Source organism: Cydia splendana, chromosome 17, assembly GCF_910591565.1.
Source record: "Cydia splendana chromosome 17, ilCydSple1.2, whole genome shotgun sequence".
Classification (NCBI taxonomy): Eukaryota; Metazoa; Arthropoda; class Insecta; order Lepidoptera; family Tortricidae; genus Cydia; species Cydia splendana.
The window spans coordinates 4,515,922-4,539,793 of NC_085976.1; the positions used below are offsets into that span (position 1 = coordinate 4,515,922).

The 23,872-nt window shown below is 37.3% G+C and overlaps 1 protein-coding gene and 1 long non-coding RNA gene across 2 annotated transcripts in view; both read right to left on the minus strand.

Moving 5' to 3' along the window:
- Positions 1-23,872, minus strand: part of LOC134798741 (uncharacterized) — a 477,103-nt gene that overhangs the window by 164,843 nt on the left and 288,388 nt on the right. The gene's annotated exons all lie outside the window — the stretch shown is intronic.
- The window catches only part of LOC134798685 (uncharacterized), a 222,647-nt gene that overhangs the window by 72,265 nt on the left and 126,510 nt on the right, over positions 1-23,872 (minus strand). The window lies entirely within an intron of this gene.

Genomic DNA, 23,872 nt, shown 5'->3' on the forward strand with positions numbered 1-23,872 from the left:
CATGGTAAGGGGAATGCCCTGAAACTTTGGCGCCGTGACAAATGGGGCTTTTTTAGCGGAAAACGCACAGACTTGTGTCTTACTGGGGTTGAACTGGACGAGGTTACGTCTACCCCACTCGGAGACCTGTTCAAGGGACGTCTCGATCTCAGACACAAGTCGCATCCTACACTCCGACACCTGCTCAGGAGGGGCGTTTACACGACCTGTCTAGAGTCTTGATATACCAGACATACCAAAAATAAAAAAGATCTAGCTTACGTTATCAGTACTTGAGGATAAAGAAGAGTATCAGAAGCGATTTTTTATCATGACTTTTAACTATACGAAACACTAGAGTTTAATAATACCTATACCGGGTACTCTTTTTCAATATGATTGACACGCAAGTCGTCCCAGGCTACGTTAAATCAGCGAGACTAAGTTTGGCGTCCCTCTTCTATTTTCTACATAAAAGGATTTTTTAAAACAGTAGAAGGATATTTTGTTAGTTCGTTTCGTTATTTATGTAGTACCCAAGCTCCGCTCCAAGTAATAAAGTCGCTATAAGTTTGTTAATTAGAATATAGCATACTTAGCCTTGAACTCGACACAACTGAACACAGCGCACCCTAGACCGTCATAAGTGCTAACAAGACACTACAACGGACACTTTTGGCAGTAACATTCAGAATTTATGAATATTACTCGCACATTTGCAGGTAGAAAAGTTTCTATGCTATTGTATGTTGTGGCACAGATATGAAGAGATAATAGAAAGTACTGATAGGTAGGTACAATACTAGTTGTATTGTGGTTGTATGAGCCATTGAGGGGTTAGTAAAATTACTATTCTAATACTTTTTGCGGTACGTTATGCACGAACGCTTTTGAAGATTCAATACTAAGACCAACGGCCCGATTCGAACTTTAAGATACGTCAGTTAATAGATTTAGAAACGATATGGATTAGATATGTCAGTGTCAAATGTTTTTCAAACAAAAACGTCACTTTTGACACTGACACATTTAATCCATATCGTTTCTAGATCTATTAATTGGCGTATCTTAAAGTTCGAAACGGGCAGTTTATTCATTAGATAACATTACTAAACGATTTAATGCTAAATTTTATACAACTTTTCATTGCATTAATTAACCACTTTAACAAAGCGTTTCCGAGGTTTACATAAGTCTACATGAATTCGGATTAATTCCACGTATGTTATCGATACCCTAATTATCGTGCACCCCTCAGATGAAGAACCTGTCACCTAGAAAGCAAGACGTCTTCAATCCCCCGAACAAAGCCGCTAAATACATAATTTATCGCAGTACGAGAGCGAGCCACAAAGGATGCTCGCAGAACATTTTAATCTATCCTCCACGCAGCTCCTAATGTCTCTATGTACTTAACTAAATTACTTGCATAAATCATATTTAAACGTGACGAACGCTACCTCCGCAACACACCCAATACGCGATATCCAACCCTAAGATATCAGCGATTAGGTACATATTCCAGTAAAAACAAAAAGAGACAAATATTGCACGACAAATTTACCCTAAAATAGCATCTATTTAGGTTGAATTTAGGTTCATTGTCAGCTTAACGCTAGCGCGGAAAATGCAGAGAGGAAAACGGTTATCTACGGGAGACTTTTTTGGTATTATTTTGTCGGATGACATCTAGGGATTTTATTTTTAAGTTTCAGAGTGAAAATTATTTTCAAATACTTAGTTGAAGTTTTAAAGGGGAAGAGTTGTGGGTAAACGAGCGTAAATTATGTTCCACAATGTTCGCGTCTAGAGTTAAGTGGATTACAATTTAGCTTGTGTGGTTCTCGTATGTTACAAGTACGTTTGCGTAGCCGTTAAAGTGTTAGTTTTATGTATTTTATGGCTTTGTTTTCCACCTAGTCTATCATAACTTCAAGATGCTATTTTGATCCCTATCGTGTTAACACATATTATCCAGTTTACAATACCACATTGTCATGGGAATTAGACGAATTGACTAACCATGATATTGACGAACTGAGAAATGGACGAACGGAGAATCGGACCAATGGTGCAGAATTCTTAACACGCAAGCACTCGTAAAGAATTCGTCATTAAAATGCTTTAAAACTAAAGACAGAGAAAATAGGGAGTAGAATAGAAAATCGTATTCAAATTTTACAACTCAATAAGACGAAGTAAATAAATAATATGCCCTTTAAACTTGAAAGCTCTAAAATTCATGACAATTCAAAGACACTCAATACCTTTTACCGATAAAATAAAAATCTGTTCCCGTAGTAAACTCCGACCGTCTGTTACTTCCCACAGGGAAGCTGGCCCGTATTCCCATTTTTTACAGAACGCTGGCGAATCAATCACTCGAAGGAAACCAGTATATTTGTGTCCTGAACATCCATAACAACGAAGCATAATTGGCGAGGGTGCTTATACTGGCATTCGACTCCCTTGTGCTCGGTAGGTGAATGGAATAGCACCGCTGGTAACATCGATGATTTATACACACCCTTATCTGTAGGTACACGCCACTCCATTAAGATTAGGTATTCATGTTGTACACCTGATACTTTGAGTGTCGACGTGTATTGGGCCGTTATGGTGGTGTGGGTGTCGAAGATCGGGCTATTTAGTTTTATGGACGTGACCGTTTTCTTGCCTTTGTTTTGCACAACGGCGTTATGCAAGAAAAATTTGAAAAGTATTTTTTAATGTTATACAATTCATTCGGTCACAATAGCAAGCGATCGTTAATACAAATAACATATATTGAAAATAAAGCACTGGAATACGTTCAACGGAATTCTATTTAATTACTAGTATAGCCGTCTTATAATCCTAAAGTTACCTAACTAATTAGTTTGTCTACTTGGTTGTCTAGTCTATCATGCTTGGTTGGGATAAGAGTATTCATTAGTATGCAAGTTGTGCACGGCTCTTCTCTCCGGGGACGAGAGCAATATTGACAGGTGTCACGGAGCCAAATTACGTATTGAATCTTACCCCTATTACAATACTCCTAAAACTTGTTATGATTATTTCATTTATTTTCTTTCATCTTTTTTATATTAGTTTTCCTACTACTGGTTGCATTCTCGCTCCGCTCAATATTACACAAACGCGTTTTTTTGTAAATCACTATTTTTATTGTTAATCATGTAAGTTGTTTTTTTTCGGCTTGTTATATCATAAGAGATTACAGAAAAACAATTTTTCCGGAAATATTACCAATGTTTTTATTATAAAATCCTCATGGCACCTACCTACTGCTTAGACGTGCGCGCCGCCGCGGCGCGCCGCCGCCATAGAGAGTCAGCGCGCCGCCACCGCCGCCGGTAGTCTAAAATTCGCGCCGAATATTTTTTTATAAGACAGTATTATGCAGCGTTAAAATATGTAATGGGTTATATACCGATAAGAAATAGTTGAAAATTATTGCGGGCGCCACTTCCTACGTAACTCTCACATTTTTGATGAAAATACTTACTTACTTGGCAATAATTTAGTACGGAATTTTTTTGGTTATTGTATAATTTATTTTCTACAATTTTATGTCGCACCAACACAATACTAACTATTTCTTATGTGGCAGTACGATTTACATAAAAATGTGTTGTATGTATGGGTAAAACACATTTACAAAGTATAATGTCCAGTGTTTTAACCGTTCTCGATAACACGGCACTTTTGCTAAGTCCAGTATGTTGGACATTGCCAAGTATGCGAAGAGTAAAATTATCAAATTTTCTGGTAGTTTTTATGGTAAATAAATTAAACAGAGGTATGTTAGGTGTTTCAAAACGTTTTAAAAATTCATTACTTGTCGGTTTACAACGTAATGAACGAATGAACCAAATAGATAGAACGAATGAACCAGACGGATTTTTTTTCCTGTGCGTTCATCAAGACATCAAGAGACAGACCCGATTTCATTTGAGAAATTTCTTACGAAAATATTGATAAAATTGCATGCATTATTGTAAAAACCATTGCTCAGACTGCCTCCTAGTCCTCCTACGATACCCCGCTAAGTTTGATAAATGACAGTAAAATTTTACCACCTACAAGCTATAAAGTTTTTGGAAAAATATAAAAATAATAGGTTTGACTTTAATTCATAACGTAAGTTGACATTATCAGTAAGTGTATTTGCAATTAAAAAATGCAATTATTCTATATTTATTAAAAACATGAATTTGACAAAAAAAAACCTTATGCACATAAAGTACTGTATGTATCCAAAATACTGGACGTCTTTTCATTATGCGGCGTATCTTTTTATTTACACCGAACCTGGCAACATCCAACATATTTAACATACGTATGTTTTTTTCGGAACTATTATAAATATATTTTTTTCATGATTTTTCTACAATAAACAACCACATAATAAGATAATAACACCAAAAAAATTATACTAACACAGTTTTTTGAGATTTTTCCCTTGTCGAGGGGCTACCCGAGGTTTTCATCGATTTTTGACAAGTTTTGAATCGTATCTCCTTTTTTTGCACTACAGATAGAATTATAAGACAAACGGTTATCGGTTTTTCAATCTTTTATCTCCAGTTTTGTCCATCGGATTTTGAAAAAAATGAATAAGTACTTATTTTTTTATGATTTTTTTAAACATTGTTTAAAAAACACTTTTTTCGTATCTAGTTTGCGGTGATCTTACATGTACGAAATCTACATATTTGGGTTCGTCTTTGACGTCTCGAAAAAGATGTCCCGGGTTTTAATTTTAAACTAATTAACACAAAAGTTATGGCCAGCAAACCAGTTTTTTAGCCTAAAATTGTTCAACTTAGATGCCAAATATCTCGAAGACAATGAACTTTGAAGTAAATATGGGATACTATATTGCTTAAAGCCTTGCTGTTAATATAATAAGGTACAAAAAACATTAGAAAACTAAGGGATACAGATCGAAGGTCATTGGCGTGGGGTAGCCCCTTAAGGGTTAAGCATAACTTTTCATTATACGTCTTAATGTTGAAAAGTTGAATAATCCCACGCCGCCAGCGTTACGCCGCCGCCGTGGATTTTTTCGTGGCGCGCCGCCGCCTGATTTTTTTCGACCGGCGCGCACGTCTACGTACTGCTATATTGTGGGGGTGCCCCTTAATACGCCTAACATTAATTGTCATAATATGAATTCGCATAACAGTTTTGGCATAACATAATTGTGCATAACATTGAACAGGCATAATATTAAAAAAGCATACCACTTATTGCGCATAATAATGAATCCGCATAATTTAAATATGCATAACATTATTAACTATAACTTTATTTGGCACAAAATGAATTAGCATAATTTAATAAAGCAAGAGAATTAGATGGATCAAGGCAAAACCAACTCGGTTAGGTCAGGTTCACAAGGCTAAGGCAGGATCGAGCGAAACGAAGCGAAGCTGTTGTAACAAATAATAATCTTTGAGCTGTAAAGCATTATTAAGGCGTAGTAAGTTCGTGTTCTTCTTTTTTTAAATAAGTTTTGGTTTTTTAAGGTTTTATAAATATTTTTCATATTTTGATTTTATTGTGCAATTTTTTTTAAAGTGCGTTTTAGACCTATTTTAGTGATTTTATTTACAGAGCAAAAGTCAAAAACTCAGGATTCGAATCGCTGAAAGCCCTAGAGAAAGGCCGCAAGATTGCTAATAAAATTTTTTGTAACCGTATTGTGATATATTTGTGATCTAAAAAAGCGCTACATTGACTTAAAACTTCGTTCTCTGAACCTACTGAACCAGCCGTTCTACATTTTTATTAATTTGCCTTTTATATTTATTTTATACCATTTAATAATTATGCAAAGTAACTTTATGCTTATTATATTTATCCCAAGTCATCGTTATGACAATTTACGTTATGCGCATTAACATTATGCGTAATCAGTTATGCGGAATAATGTTATGCGATTTAGAAATTATGCGTAACATACGTTATGCCAATTTGAATTAGGAGTATTACGTTATGCGAATTAATATAGACCCATATTGTGGCATTTGGCAACGATGCAGATGCTTTTAACTTAAGTACCATTGTCTCATTCTCTTTTAACTTATTGATATGTTATGTTCTGAATATATCAAGTAATTACTGCGAAGATAACACAATTAAAAAACACATTAAATGTACTTATACTATTCAATCGTCTTACTCTCATCGAGTGGCATCTAAATTGAAGTACCTAAATCATTGACTGTGTATCGTTCGCGGTAAACGACCAGATTAAAAATCGACCATCTCCACGCGAAGAAGTCACGTTCGGCGACCAAATGACTCTCTCGGGAACCAGAGATTAACGTCTCACGTCTGTCCTCGGCATTAAATCACATTAAGGTCCCCCGCTCTTTGTTTAATGCGTCCTAAGGACGGACGTTACTTTACCGTAAAGTAACGCAGTGATTTCGATTCGATTCCGAATATCGAGATGAACTGTTGAGGCGAACGTGCTCTGAATGCGATTAGCATTAATATCTTGAATTTCTTTCGAATTTAATCAATAAGGTTGGCGTGGCGGTAATTTTTATTAAACTTGCAATGTTGGCTCTCTCTTAAACTTTGTACTTTGGCGCGAATTGACACACTTATCTATGAACTTGAATAGTTATTTATCTACCTACCTATAATCTGTATCTTTAGGTATTTAAATAAAAGTAAACAAAATCTACCCTCAAATGGCTCCTTGAGGATAAATGAAAAACTTTACATGATCAAATAATGTAAGTTAAAGTCAGGTCGTTCCGTGACTGATTCAGACGGTTTTGTATTTGGTTGATGGTTAACCAATAAATGTTATAACTACCCGAAAATGTACAAATTATTTGTTTACTTTTATTTATTAAATATATTTAAAACGGGTCACTCATGTATTTTAAGTCGAAAAACGAGCGAGTGTCGAGCGTTTTTCGACTTAAAATACGTGAGTGACCCGTTTTTAATATATTTAATATGTCTGTGTCTCACGGAAGTTTTGTTATTAAAATTACTTTTATTTAAATACCTAAAGATACAGAGTATAAGTATTTACTTATTTGCCTGTCTCGGCGATCACCTACAAGCTGTTAACGCGACTACCTGTACCATACCTGCATCCAATTTGTATGATAAATCAATTTTAATACTGGTACATATCGAGTGCGGCAACTCAGTCTAAAAACCGGGCAAGTGCGAGTCGGACTCGCGCACGAAGGGTTCCGTACCATAATGCAAAAAAAAAAACAAAAAAAAAGCAAAAAAAAAACGGTCACCCATCCAAATACTGACCACTCCCGACGTTGCTTAACTTTGGTCAAAAATCACGTTTGTTGTATGGGAGCCCCATTTAAATCTTTATTTTATTCTGTTTTTAGTATTTGTTGTTATAGCGGCAACAGAAATACATCATCTGTGAAAATTTCAACTGTCTAGCTATCACGGTTCGTGAGATACAGCCTGGTGACAGACGGACGGACGGACGGACGGACGGACGGACAGCGAAGTCTTAGTAATAGGGTCCCGTTTTACCCTTTGGGTACGGAACCCTAAAAACCAAATAATTCAAATACCTAACACAAGCCATCGGTCGCATATTGTGCGAGGCCTATTCCGTTCTTGTTTTTCACCCCGATTGCCAAACTTTATGGCGCGGCGCAAAAAACACGCACCTTTTTTTTAGCCTCGCGGTCAAATGCGTGTAACGATATATTTATGACGGCGCGTGTGGACGAGCCTTTACGCAATTGCTGAGGGCCTACCGCGAACCACGTTTGACGTGTTGCCTCTCTGTTGCACTTGTAAATTCGTACGTAAGTGTGACAGGGAGGCAACACGTCGAACGTGTTTCGCGGTAGGCCCTCTGAACTCACTGTAATATCGGTTTAGGGATTAAGTTGTAGCAAAAAGTGGTTATGGGCGGTGTTGTGTGTATTTGTAATGTTTAGCGTGTTATATTGTTGGTCATTTAATTTGTTGCGTGCAAAACATTTGGATTAATTAATTTGTTTTAGTAATATAATGTCTGGTGGATAAGTTATTACCACGACCCATAATATCTATTTGTTTTTGTGACGAAAATTCATTCGTTTCTTAATTAAGTAATCCCAGACATAATAATATATCTAGTTTATTAATTCGTGTACTATATAGTGTATGATATTTATGTAGATAGGTATTTATGAAATTGCTTAGTTTTACTGTCTAGTTTACCCTAACTTGACTGAAGAGGAAATATTATTTCATATTAAGGTTTCAGATCAAATTTCTTGAGAATATTCTAAATAGTCACTTGAGACATATTTTAAATGGCATTCATATTTTATTAAAATTTCTTCCTCATTTGATATCGATAACATATTCCAATCTATACAAATCTACAACTCGCCCACACTAATTGATTGGTGAACAGAGATTAATCTCAAACCAATAACATATTTTTCAAAACTGTCAGTGTCTAAAGTGACATTTTTGTTTGAAGAAACGCCACTTTCGACACTGACATATCTAATCCATATCGTATCTAGCCGTAATATTTGACGTATCTTAAAGTTCGAATAGAGCATGTCGGCGCGATTCGGGAAATGAATTAAAGATTCATTAGATATGAAATAGTAAAGATTGTGACGTTCAACGGCAAAAGGTATTACCTTATGGCGGTTGGCGCTTACGCTATTATTAATGCCGCTCTAATATTATTGCGGCCGCCATAAGGTACCTTTTGTCGTGGAACGTCACATATCTTTACTATTTCATATCTAGTGAATCTCTAATTCATTTCCCGAATCGCGCCGTAATGCCATGTATCTCGCTCCAATAAACACCAGAGACACTCGTATCTGAAGCGTAACTTTCCGCAACCCTCTGAAAGGCAGCAGTTCGTAGAGGTGACCATCTGTCGTAGCAGGCGCTACGTGCTACGCGCCCCGGGCTACGCTCCCGGCTACGTCACATGTTACTGATTTAGAGCCTGCCTCTACGAAGTGTATACACCCTTGTAAAATAAATACTTACACACATTTCTTCTTAAAACTTTATAATAGCCAAAAGGAATGGTTATAATATTACCGACTAAACTCAGCCGAGTTCGTAATTTTACAGCCTACATATGTGCCATTTTCAACCAAAAGGGTACATATTGTCGGTTGTCAATAACACTGTTAAAAATTATGTAATTTTAAATTAAATTATGTAATTTTACATGCAAAAAAATTACATAATCCTGTAAAATTCCCGAAAAATCTGGGAAATTTACGGAAAAATATGACATTTTACGTAATTCTCGTAAAAATTTACGAGAATTTTACAGGATTATGTAATTTTTTTGCATGTAAAATTACATAATTTTTAACAGTGAAGGCAAATTTCCATATAGCATCCATTCGAAATCAACCTCGACAACCGACAATGTGGTACCTTTTGATTGAAAACGTCACATATATTCTCGTAATAAATCTGATAAAAAGGGAGCTTTACCTAAGACTGTTACATATAATAATTTTTAAATAACTTTCAAAAAGAAGATGTATCTGTACGTACAATAAAAACTCATAGGTGATTATGATTACCTACTAATATTTGATTAAGTACAAGCTTATCTAGAGATGGTTATTAAGTAAAAGTTTAATATCTGTGCAACTGTTGCAAAAAGAGTCATCGATAATTTGACTTGACTTTTAATTTGATTTGTTTTGACGACCGGTCTGGCCTAGTCGGTAGTGACCCTGCCTATGAAGCCGATGGTCTCGGGTTCGAATCCTGGTAAGAGCATTTATTTGTATGATGATACAGATATTTGTTCCTGAGTCATGGTTGTTTTCTATGTATTTAAGTATTTATATATTATATATATCGTTGTCTGAGTACCCACAACACAAGCCTTCTTGAGCTTACCGTGGGGCTTAGTCAATTTGTGTAAAAATGTCCTATAATATTTATTTATTTATTTATTTTATTTTATATTTATAATACCCTGCGGTACTTTGCTCATCATCATCATCAATGGCCACTGCATCCCTGACGGATGATTGTTGCAACGCTGCGTCAAGAGCGGTTGAGACGGCCAATGCATTTCAGCCATAGGCGGCTATGGCTATACAAGCCTATCGCTGCACGGCACTTCTTGCCGCATAAGTCGCATGTGTGTTTGTTCCTCTGTGCTCTGGATCCGAGACCAGGCCGATGATGCTTGTGCCTTTTTTGTCTCAGGTTTTCCAGCCAACCTTCGTCGTGCTTCTTCACTCCCACGCATAGGTCTCTACGCCGGGACTCCCTCTGGTCGCATAACAACTTTTGTCATATTTTAAATTGTCATAACACTTTATGCATAAAATTGTAAGTCATAAAAATCTTCAGTCAGAATTATTCCTGAGCATAACTGGGTTTTTGTCATAAATGAGTTGTCATAATTTTTATAGTCATTAATTTAATTCGCATACAATTTTAAGTCATATGCTTGATATCCATAATTGTTTTTCGTTCGAAGTATTGCAGTGCATAGTATTAATATAGACATAAAAATTTAAGTGATATATTTATAGTGGTCCTGTTTTTTTCATAATGTTTCAAAAGTTTCAAAATTTTTGTAACCAAGGCATGAATAATAAATATGTATGGTTGTGAGCAACCTATGAAGCAAATATTACTTTAGTCATAAATGTCATAATCGTAACCACACAAAGACCGTATAAAAGAGGAGATCGAAGGAGAGGAGCCCCCTCCAGTAGGAGAAACGGTTTTATAAAAGAAACTAATCATAATAGGTAGGTTAGGTTCGTTAGGTTTCTTTAGATGCCCGAAGGGCAAATTACGCAGAAATAGGAGCCCCGCGTGAGCGGGGCTCCGTCGAATTAAGTATTTGGACGGATATTAGGGAAAAGGTTTTTTTCGAGGAGTTGTAGAGAGGCTAAAATTATGTAAACCATTATGGTTGAAAATTATTATGCTGCAAAACGTTATACGTAGAAACATTATAAGTATCGATAACTATGCTTTTAACTGGTATGACATTTGATTCATTATAATCAAAACCTATATGCACAAAAAATATATGACAACTGCTGAGTATGTCATCAAATATTATGGCTAAAAATGTATGACACATAATAATATGACTTTTAATTTGTATGCGCAATGATGATTATGACACAAGTTGTTATGCGCATCAAAGATATGACCTAAACTTGTATGCAACCCAATATGGACCCCTCTACGCCACTCGGGTCTCATTGCAGCACGTTCCTCCCAGCCGTCGGTACGGCACATTACTCTTAGTAAAAAGATAGAGAATATTCGACCCGGAACGAGCGCGACGTTAAGTGCAATCGCGCCTAGTAGCACTATAGCGGACACTAACAATTTAAATCGGGCTTTTTCGATTTTCGCCGTGTCACAAACATTTGCATACAAAAAGGCAATGTTTCGTTTGGTCGATTGGGGTTTTTCACACGTCACAGTGCAATAGTCACGACCCAGTTCATTTTGAAAACTTTGAGTGTCGTGTAAAAATCTAACTCGAAATTAAAATGCCTACCTGTTACGATTGAGTTGCATATTTATAAATACTCACTGCAGATTCTCAATTTAAGGTTACTGGAACAAACTACAAAATATATGGGCTTTCTACGCGGCAACAGTATGTACAGTCACCTGCAATAATATGTTACACAACGAAGGCCGCAAATATATCTGACACGATCTTATTTGTAGAGTCATAAGAGCGTGTCACATATGTTTGCTGCCTTTAAAGAGTAACATATTATTGCTGGTGACTGTACTGCACTTAATAGCCCATATATTATGGTGTAGATAGGTGCACTGCATTTGGACTATACACCGTGTTTTTATTGAATTCCGTTAACTTCGGGGTATGGTTAAGTACGTTTAAGAAAACTAAATGGCATAGTTAATTTTGAAAAAAAAAAAAATATTTTTTTGCTTTTTTTTTTCAGAAAAATTAATATTAAAAAGTAATTAAATGTAGCATATAGCGTTGTTGTAACACGGGCATTACATTTAACTAAACCAAACAATTGAAATCTGTGACATATCAATGTCAATTCGAACATCGATCGACCGAGATTTTACTTAAGTTTAGTAGCAAATGTATGAACTCATTCTAAACACTAATCAATATGTAAACCGGCCTTAAGGCAAGTGTACAAGCTTGTGGAGGCCTTATAGGGAAAAAATAAAATATTGATTATCTTCGAAATAGAGTTAATTAGAATATCGATGTCTTTGGGAAAGTTACTTGATTTAAGCTCAGGTATGCACCCTTGAAATTAACGGAAATCAAAAAAAACACGGTGTATACCAACTTAACTATACAACATACTGTTATAGTAAAGTATTTTATTTAGTATAGTTAACTAGGTATAACACATTAACAAAATTAAAATTCACATTCTCATTCCACATAAATTACTTGACACCCGATTTTATTCTAAAGTTATTAGATGAATTCATCGCGAATCCTAATTAAAAGAGACAAATGCGAAACAATAATTTATCTCTAACCCTCCTCATCTTCCATTTCGAGGGACAAGTATGAATTTACAAAATATTATATGTACCGCAAAGGGGGTCGCAGGTTAACAGGGTTAAGGCAGGACACATGACAGCCTGCCAACTAACAAGAGATAATGTTACACGCCCGCACCGTGGCTGGTCGGAAATGAAATTAATTGTAACAATAATTCACTGCTACAGGCCACTCAGACCACTGTATAATGCCGCCCGTCTGCCACTAGGCAAACTTTCAGTCTACATCACTTTGTTTCACAAGATTCGATTGCAAACTTAAGGTGCAGTTGCAGTGCGTTCAGACAGCAGTTTTTGAAAAATCGTAGCGCTTTTTTAGATGATTAAACGGGTGCCGATAAATGTGGATAGCAATCTTGTGGCCTTTTTCTAGTACCTATGTAATTGTATTGATGCGAAACCTGATTAATCAACTTTCGCTTGATAGAAACAAAATCACGAACATTGGTCTAAAACGCAACATGAAAAATTTTGTAACTATATTTTCACCAAATTAACATAAAAATTGCTACTTTAAGAACAAATTAAATTACTTTATATGAAAATATTTTAATTTGCGTTATTTCAAGTAGACACACTACTTGAAATAACACAATTACTTGAAATTATTTCGTTATGAAAATTGCTTCTAAAAATGTTTAATTTTATTTTTGATCTAACTCATGATTTGACTCAATGCTCAGTAAGCAGCGTTTAGAGGACCTAAGCTCACGGCGGCTTAATAGTCCAAACCAAAACCCACAGTTACCTACTTTAATTTATGCAGACAGTGACTTGATAAAAACTAAACGAACCGGTCAGAAGTCCTAAAGGAACTTCTATTTTAACTAAATTTTACCTGACTGGGGCCGGAAAAAACGCATAATTAGTTGCCGCAGAGTGCCAATTGAATACCTGCAAAGAACAGACACCGCCATGAATATTCAGAAATGCTTTTAGTGAAAGTTTATTGAAAAGAAAAGGGGAGGCTTTTGGGCTTAAGGAACAATGATTTAGATACTATATATACATGTACAGGTTAAGTAGGCGTTACAATAGAATTTTGGGGCCCCTTATAAATGCTATTTTAAGCTTTTTTTTTTGGTAAAATACAGCTATTGTACCTTTACCCACGATTAGCCTCCTGTCTATTTAGATATTGTGGGAAAGACGATAACGTGCAATACAGACCTAACATATATAACATAACATAATTTGTTTAAGAAACAGCTATTAATACATGTTTAGTGTGTCCTTTTTACTAACTCAACTGTTTATAAGAGTAAATAAGATTTTGGCCATAATGGTAATTAAAGATACAACGCAATATTTTTGTGAATGTAACAAAAGAAAACAAATCTATCTGTATTTTAACTAGTGTGTGACCGAAGGTTCGGTTTCGGCAGGTTTCGGTATAAAAATCATGTTGCGGCCGAAGGTTCGGTTTCGTCCTAAAATTGCCGAACCTTTTTCGGCCGAGACGAAACTATATTTTCGGTAGTGTCCGACCGAAGATTCTGTTTGGGTTTCGACGAGTTTCGGCCAAAGGGTCAGTTTCAGCCGAGACTAAACAAAACCGAATCTTCGGTTTCAATTTCAGCGGTTTCGTTCGGACACTAATTTCAACTGATTCATTTACTTACTGATCCACTTTTGGCCTAGATCTTCAACAAGGCAGATGATGTGTATGTTAGTTACTCACGATTCTACAAATCTTTATAATTAATCATCACGCAATAATATCATAAAACACATAGTTATAATAACCTAGACCAATACGAGTCACCGAGCAAATCCTTTTATCTTTCCCGTCGGCTGAGCTCCGCCTCATGTGAATAGAGAAAATACCGATTAATTACTTTTGTTCGTCGACCAGTCTCACTCTCGGCCACACAAAATGGTGGATTTTTATTGGGAATTCTTGTCGGTTACATTATTTTCTGCTCGGTATGCTGGCATAACAAAACTTTATTACCTACTAAGTGTTACTGTAGATATCTCTATGTTCTTGTGATTTAATTTACTGTAGATAGGCATCTAATAAAATAGGAACTGAGAAATAAATAGTAGACTAGTCTGCAAGTTATGGTCATATTGCTTATCGCGCTGTCGGTAATGATGACTTGAAGAAATATCTGCTGGTAATTAAAGGAAACAATCTTGTCCGCTCTAGGATTAATATAATTTTGTAATACGATGACCTATACATATGCAATACGATGCGGTTTGCATGACACCTGTGTCATAACGAATATATCAAAAAATTGCTTCGCATTTCATACATCGTTTGGCCTACGAGTATGATGTCGCTTGGACCGATTCGTAACGAGTCGCACCGCGTCCTGACAATCCTGCCTAAGCTCGGACAGTGTTTAAGCTCGATAGTGACTCCAAACATTTGGTTTGTAGTAACGAAATGCACACACTGGCTATTAAACTACAAATCAAATCATCATTACCATCATTGGAATCTTCACATCAGCATACAATCGACTGACTAGATAAAGTAAATGTTCCACTTCTGGACACGTTGAATACATGCCAATTTCAATTTTAATTCCAGGCAATAGAGGTGAGAAATGGGCTCTCAACTAATGGAAATAGGCTGTCAAAAGTAGCGCTTTTACCATAATCCACCTCATTCTAACTGCAAATATTGTCGTCACGATGTGAATACATTTTACCCATAAATCAAGTGTCGTGTGTCGATAATTCTGTTATGAATTTGTAATTACATTTCTCGAACCGCGGGTGTTAGTCAAACTCAATGAAATCGTACAGGAATTCCGACTATGAGCTAATTCACGGCATTCACTAATGACGAGTCAATAAAGTGTAAAATTGACTCATTTCAATGACTGTCTGTGATATAGCAAAGTTTTTGTTTTAAAGTAGGAAAAACTGAAATAATTGTAAAACCGAAAGAATCACTTTGATCAAGCTCTCCAGTACCCAGGGCTGGGATAGAAACAGCGCGTCCTGTACATTCTATATATTTTTTTAATAAAATATATTTTATCTTGATTTGTGTTGTAGTTTTAAAATAGCATATATGCATATTGTTACTGGAAAAGAATCGGATTATGCATTAGACATAAAAAGTTTCATTCATAAAGAAAAAAGTTACTAATCGTCAATCATATTTTACTCGATAAGACGGTGCGGCGAATAATATGAAAGACAAATCAATTATTTGAGCACACAACACTTCCTTTGAACATGTTAAGTATGAATCTGAGTAATACTCCACCGACAAGAGAATAACTCTTAAGTTAATGATGATGATGATCTGAATACATTTTATTTAAGGTACTCTTCTTAATACGCTTCCCGAAGCATTGATGTATGCTACGTATGCATATGCTCTCCTATAACGTCATAAACTGATATAAAATCAAATTTGAACACAGACGAACTCAATAAAGTGACTCATTTAGCTCAAATCGTTTAACGCTGAACTAATTCGTGGCCGGGCTCGCACTAATGACGATCGTCATCTGTTTGTAATTACGCGCCGTGGAAAAATGCCCTTGTTTTTACACAACGATCACGTACTGAGCGGCAGCTGAAGAATAATGTCACTTTAATTATAGGCCGGTATTAACAACTTTTCATATCTACAATCTTTGTACGTAGAAGGCTTTATTAATAACGTATTGACATTTTTCGTACAAATGTAGTGCACAATTGTTTTCCTTCGTATTTTCTCGGAAACGTTCGCATTTGTCATGCTACTTCAGTCAACCTGAGTACTTTTTGTACCGAGTCTACGTGTACACGTTCGTACGTTTCTGTGAAAATACGATGGAAAATAATTATGCACGCACTACATCTGTAATCAGGAATATGAGTGCAAAGTTGACCGATACAATTTTGTTGTTTTAGTTTTCTCGAGCGGCTACAAGCATTATACCTATCAATAATTGACTTATTCTTATCTGTATAAAAAATGCATAATACAAGTTAGAGCGCCAATCTTTTATATCGCAATCCCGAAGCTTTTTTTTAAAGATCAGTCGACAGTAGCTTAGCAGAGCCGCATAACCTACAGTAATATCAAAACGAGGGTAATCCCCAGAATTTACGTAACAATTTCTTTATTATGCCGACACAAAGGGACCGTGACCGCTACAAAAACCTGAGATTTACCCCAACAATGTCCTTTCTTTGGGCATGATGCGAGCATTTTTATAAACGTTCCCATGTTGTGAGGACAGACAGCTCTGAGAGGACATCTTTATAATCGTAGAGGCGGACCAAAATTATAATACCCGTAGTGTGCAATAGAAATAGGTTTAAAAAAATGTATGCTTGCTATTTTTTAAGATCTTCCAACAACGCTCCCAGCTAAAATCAAAAGTTTATTCATATATATAAAATTGAAAAACCAGAACGGGATAAAAAACGAGGAAAGAAGCGAGATGGCGCCTTACAAATTTCTAAAAAGGTTTAAAGATAAAAAAGATAAAGATAAAGATATTTATTTGCAAAAATGTAGTGGTAAACATAGTTGGACAGTAGGTAATTTAAGTGCGTACATTTACTTAAAGAAGCACGACGACGAAACGACGTTTTTGACACGTTTCTCGAATACGACGCACGTATGATAAGAAAAACCTGTTCAAATCAATTATCTACATATGGGAATAGAACTAGAGCATAAAAACTATCGCTTCCGATGCGTATTTAATTTACAATAAGGAAAAGAAATTTTCATAACAATCTTCATTTTACGACATCGGCCATTTCTCGGCAACTCTCGGTTGCTTTCGTTTGGCGGTGCTACAGATTAGACCAAATAATCCGTAAGTTAAAGTAAACTAAATTATGTTTGTCATGTTGGTATACAGGTATTTCTGAGTTTTTTTACACGAAGTAAAATAAAAAGTGCTGGCAAACTCAACCTTAGTCTATAGAGCCCATACGAGTGATTTATGTCATATATGGCTTATCATTCTTATCAATCAAAGTAATTACTATATTATAATTATCAATTACCATACATACTTCTAAAACCTACTTTACTGTTGTTATGGGGGACTTCAACGCAAAGTTGGGCAAGAGAAGCGGGGATGAGTTGAGAGTGGGGCAATTTGGGTATGGGCAACGGAACCCTAGGGGTCAGAGGCTGGCCGACTTTCTGGAGAGAGAGGAACTCTTCATGATGAACTCTTTCTTCCAGAAGCCGCCTCACAGGAAATGGACCTGGATGAGTCCTGACGGTTCCACGAGAAACGAGATAGACTTCATCATGACCGACAAGAAACGGATATTCAGTGATGTCTCTGTGATCAACAGGGTAAAGACCGGTAGTGATCACCGAATCGTAAGAGGCACACTGAATATCAATATTAAACTTGAAAGGTCCAGCCTGATGAAGTCTACGCTCCGACCTACTCGAGCCTATGTTCAAAACCCCGAAAGCTTTCAACTCGAGCTCTCTAACCGCTTTGCTTGCCTAGAGAACTTGGCTTCAGTGGACGAAATCAACGACGGGCTAGTGGAAACTGTCCACACAGTAGGGTCTAAGTTTTTTAGATCCCGCCGTAAAGATAGACCTCAGAAATTGACCGAGCAAACCTTGAACCTCATGGCTGAACGACGCTCGCTACAGTTGCAGTCTCCCGATGACGCGGAGTCATATAGGCAGCTCAATAGACGTATATCTAAGTCCCTGCGACATGATCTGCGTCTCTTTAATACTAACCGTATTAAAGAGACTATTGAGCGAAACCAAGGCTCCAAAGTGTTCGCAAAGGACAAGTCTATTGGGCAAAGCCAGCTGACAAAGCTGAAACGGGAAGATGGCAGCATAGCGTCGAGCAAAGCGGAGGTTTTAGGTGAGATCGAGAGGTTCTATGGACAGTTATACACTTCGATCGCAAAGCCCGTTGACAGCTTGGTAGGAGATCCAAGAGCCAAGCTGTCCCGACATTATACCGAAGATATCCCGGACATCAGTCTGTACGAGATTAGGATGGCCCTGAAGCAGCTTAAGAACAACAAGGCGCCGGGCAAAGACGGAATCACTTCAGAGCTTCTGAGAGCGGGTGGAACACCGGTACTTAAAGTCCTCCAGAAGCTCTTTAATTCCGTCTTGTCCGAGGGCATAACGCCTGAAACATGGAGTAGAGGCGAGGTGGTGCTGTTCTTCAAAAAAGGTGATAACAACCTATTGAAGAACTACAGACCCATCACGCTTCTGAGCCATGTCTATAAGCTGTTTTCAAGGGTCATCACGAACCGTCTCGAACACAGACTTGATGACTTCCAGCCTCCCGAACAAGCCGGTTTCCGAAAAGGCTATAGTACCATAGACCACATCCATACGCTGCGGCAAGTTATACAGAAGACCGAAGAGTATAACTTGCCATTATGCTTAGCGTTTGTGGACTATGAGAAAGCCTTCGATTCGGTGGCAACATGGGCGGTGCTTGAGTCTCTTCAGCGATGCCATATTGACTATCGGTACATCGAAGTGTTGAAGTGTTTGTATAGTAACGCCACCATGTCGGTCCGAGTACAGGAGCAGAGCACGAGGGCGATTCCATTGCGAAGAGGCGTAAGGCAGGGAGACGTTATCTCTCCGAAACTGTTTACTGCCGTAATGGAAGACGCCTTCAAGCTCCTGGAATGGGAAGGACTTGGCATCAACATCAACGGCGAATACATCACTCACCTTCGGTTTGCCGACGATATCGTAGTCATGGCAAAGTCGATGGAGGAACTCAGCATGATGCTCGATGACCTCAACCGAGTTTCACAACGGGTGGGCTTGAAAATGAACATGGACAAGACGAAACTTATGTCAAATGCCAATGTTGTGCCCATCCCAGTCTCTGTTGGGAACTCGGTACTCGAAGTTGTTGACTCGTACATCTACCTAGGACAAGTAGTCCAATTAGGTAGGTCCAACTTCGAGAAAGAGGTCAACCGCCGAATCCAACTCGGTTGGGCAGCGTTCGGGAAACTACGTAATGTCTTTTCGTCCGACATACCTCAGTGCCTCAAGACGAAAGTCTTTAATCAATGTGTGTTACCAGTGATGACTTACGGCTCCGAAACGTGGTCTTTCACTATCGGCCTCATCTCAAAACTCAAAGTCGCTCAACGAGCTATGGAGAGGGCTATGCTCGGAGTTTCTCTACGTGATCGAATCAGAAATGAGGAGATCCGTAGACGAACTAAAGTCACCGACATAGCCCACCGGATTAGCAAGCTAAAGTGGCAATGGGCAGGCCACATTGCACGCAGAGAAGATGGCCGATGGGGTCGAAAAGTGCTCGAGTGGAGACCACGGACTAGCAAGCGCAGCGTAGGACGTCCACCCACAAGATGGACAGACGATCTTGTTAAGGTCGCCGGAAGACGCTGGATGCGGGTCGCTTCCAACCGGCACGTATGGAGGTCCAAGGGGGAGGCCTATGTTCAGCAGTGGACGTCTTATGGCTGAGATGATGATGATGATTATCAATTTGTATTTTGTTGTTTTAAATTTATTTTTGAGTTATATTATTCAGATTGACTTTCACGGCTTCGGCAAACATTGCCATTCCTCCGGGGAACGGGCTAAGAATGCTGAGATAGGCCAAAAATACAAAGTTGATAGTAAGTTATGTAGGTAGATTAAAGTGCATGTTCAGATATTATTGAGCGACCTGATAAAAATAAGCAAATGTACAGTCAGCAGTCAGCCAAATATCGTAATATAATTTTGTTGCCATAGAAATAAGGATGTGGTCTGATATAGTGGCGAAATATTGAGAGACAAAAGCGGCTAAATTCAGTGGTGGCTCGGACACTTAGAGAGAATGGGAGAGGATCGTGCCGTGAAGAGAGCGCAGGTACTTGGGACAACAAAATGGGAGACGCCCGAGTGGACGTCCTAGGTACCGCTGAAACGACGTAGTTGCTCAAGACCTGCTCAACCTCGGCCATGGCGACTGGCGAGAGCTATCGCAAGACCGAGAGGACTAGACTACCTATGTTTGTATGAAAAGGCGATTTAAGGGCGGTGGTCGTCCATATTCGTCTTAAGGCGAAAATTAATCTAATGAACGTTTTTGCAACTAGGCTTACAAGAACAAATAATAATTTTATCTTGAAACAAGTTTTAAATAAATACGTGTAGATGAAAAAATAAAATCTTGCCTTTTATCAAATCACATCATTTTTTGACAAATTTGCGAATTGAGTTATCCAAATAACGGCTACAAATAAGAAATCCCTGTCACAGTTATTGCATTTTTTTAATCATACATAGGCTTAGCATAGGAGTGCCGCGATAGTAGACATTTCGCCCACGAGATAATTATATTACCCATCCCTCTCGAATCAATACAATTAGAAAAAGACTCGAGTTACCTACTGTCACGGTGCTTCTGTGCTAAGCCTACAGAAGATGCTACCTTCTCGATTCCGCTACAGAAACACAATACCACTTAACTAAGGTAAGACATATTATTTACCTCTTTTCAGACTCCTATTTACATACAACCTCAATAACATCTCCAGCCAGCTCCACAACCTTCGGCTCAAAGCCTTTCCACCGTTCCTCTATCCCCGGATTATATTCTCATTTCTGCAAATGTATATTCTATATTGTACTGTCGCTACCGCAAGTTTTTTCGACAATGACCACTGGAAATGCCTTATTCAGTGAGGGAGATTGGGCGGAATGGATACAGAAATGAGGAGCCTTTATCATGAACTCGGACGGAAATACGATTATACAGGTGGATAGTCAAGATAACGTAGAATTTAAGCTGGATTCAGGGGGGCTACCGCGAAAACCGAAATTCGCAAATTGCGGGGATCTTTCTCTTTTACTCCAATGAAGGCGTAATTAGAGTGACAGAGAAAAATGCCCGCAATTTGCGAACTTCGTTTTTCGCGGTTATAGCCCAGCATCCAAGTCAACCTTGCGTGTCAAAACGAAACGTTTCGTTGCGTAAGAAGGATTTAACGACAGGGACTGAGGTTGTGTTTATTTTAATCGAATGGTGCTCAAGTTTACCTACCTGGATGAGTACAATTTCATATTGTATTTAGAAAATGTTTTACGGGTTTTGTAACACCGCCTTTTTAAACATAATATCAAACAGGTACCTACCTAACCCTAAAACATAAATTTTCCCAAAATTGATAGAATAAAGCGTTACTTTGCGTAACGTAACCCATAATAATTAAAATGTGCCTATGTTTTTGTTAAAATTATTCATGTATTTATTTTTGGTAGTGGGAGGGAGTTCCAAACACACACTAGTATAACGGTTTAGAACTGATTGATTAGCACGTTATAATTTTGCGGATTAGCAAAGCCATCATGTTTAAACCCATCTTTCTGATGCGGCAATGCACATTGGTTGCATTACAAATGGTTTCGACGAGAATCTTCTCCTTTTTTTAAAGGTTATAAAGAACCTTATGTAGCTCAACTTCAACAACATCAATTATACATCGTCCGCCGTGTTCCTTTAAATCAATAGCTTATTAAAATCCTGTACGAATATATCCTTTCGTCGAAACGCCATAAAATCTGATTTAAAGCGGCATTAAATCAACAGTTTCCAATAAAAGAGTCCTTTGTTTACAATGCACCGGTATCGATGCTCGCAGCAGCATCCGTTCACCGTTAATTCTCATCTAAACTCGACGCCAAAGGGGAGTTCACACCTTATCTACGAGAGGCAGTCTCTTTAAAAAACAAAAAAATGCAGAGATCTATCGCAAGGGTGGGGACTCGCTTCAGAGAAAATCCTAAGAGATTACGCACTGAGTGATTGCTCTTTCCAAACTCTGCGGCGACGCTCAGGAAAGTGAATGTTAAAGCCGATGCATCTTATGATTTACCTTGAGTTTGCGAGAACTATTATTATCAACCCAAACATAGTTACAACCTAAATCCAACCCTAGTACTTTTAAAATAAAGCTTGCTTCTACTTGTTGATTTCAGTTTGTATTATCGTATAAAAATTGCTGAATTGCCATCTCTCGACGTGACGCCTGTGTACTGTGATGGGGAAAGTTTTCTTATTATTTTTTATTTATTACATTCTCGGGGTTGTTGGTGGCAAATTTTCTTCGTTAAATAGCTTGAGGTAAATGTTTACGTGTAATATTAAATTTAGTATTGGTTGGTTCTCCTTTCAGTAATCTTTAATAACTAACCAATTAATTTTTAGCTATGCACAAAATTATATCATCTGTTCTACAAAATAAAACAATGATGGTTCGTTTTTTTTTTAATAAATCGGTGCGGAGTTCTAAAATGATAATATAAAAAATACAGCCGAATTACAAATTTTCTTTACTTTTCCATATCCAAGTAAAAATTGCAAACAAATGCTAAACATTTTACATACTTATCATTGTTGAATATTGCTCACTTTGCGAAGCAATAACTTATTTAAAACCGCCGAAAAACATTTACTTTTTTCGAACAGAAATCAGTTAACCCTTTCTATTTCCGCTATTTTTAGCCGGTCCGACCGGAAACATAAACCCGTGAGCGACACCTGATAGCGACGCGTCCGGACCGCTTCCGTTTCCGTTCGTTTGCCACTATTGTTTACTTAATTCGCAATCACAGCATTATTACATCGATGTCTGAACCGTAATTGATTTAAGGCCTTCTGGGCACACTTCCCATCTCCAGCGATTTGAAGTACTATATTTATAGACCATTATTTTAAGTTGATTTACAGTTTATATTATTAATTTTAAGTTTTTTTATACTTTATTTTTATCAATTTGTATCGTTGCCGTATGTAAGAAATATTTTTCATGTATACCTACATAATAAAAAAAATGTGTATAGAGCAACAGTCGGCAATGGGCGGTTTCAGAAATAAATATTGAAAACCTGATTCTTTCACATCTGGACGTTCTTGGGCTCATTCTACTCAGAATCGACAGCATTCTCCATCCCACCATTAAAAAAAGATGTCCCAAAATGTCGATTCCATTACGTCACGTTTTAGTATGAAAATTTTTTTTCACTTGTATGTGCGTGACGTAGTGGAATGTACAATTTTCATACAAATTTTTGGAACATTTTATTTTATCATCAGAATTGAATATGCTAGTGATTCTTAATCTGAGTTGAAAGAACCCAAAACCGGGATCTGTGAGAATCGGGTTTTCGATATTTATTTCTGTAAACGCCCCAAACGATTTATCGTCATTCTCCGAGTTCACATTATAAACTAAAGCAAATTTAATAAAGACGAACATATTAGGATGCCTTATTTTTATAAACAGATGTAACAATGTATTTTACAAGTATTTACTAGTTTGCTATTTTTCGCTCTTTCCCAATCAAAACCATATGTACCGTCCGCAAAAATATCTGACACGTTCTTAGAGC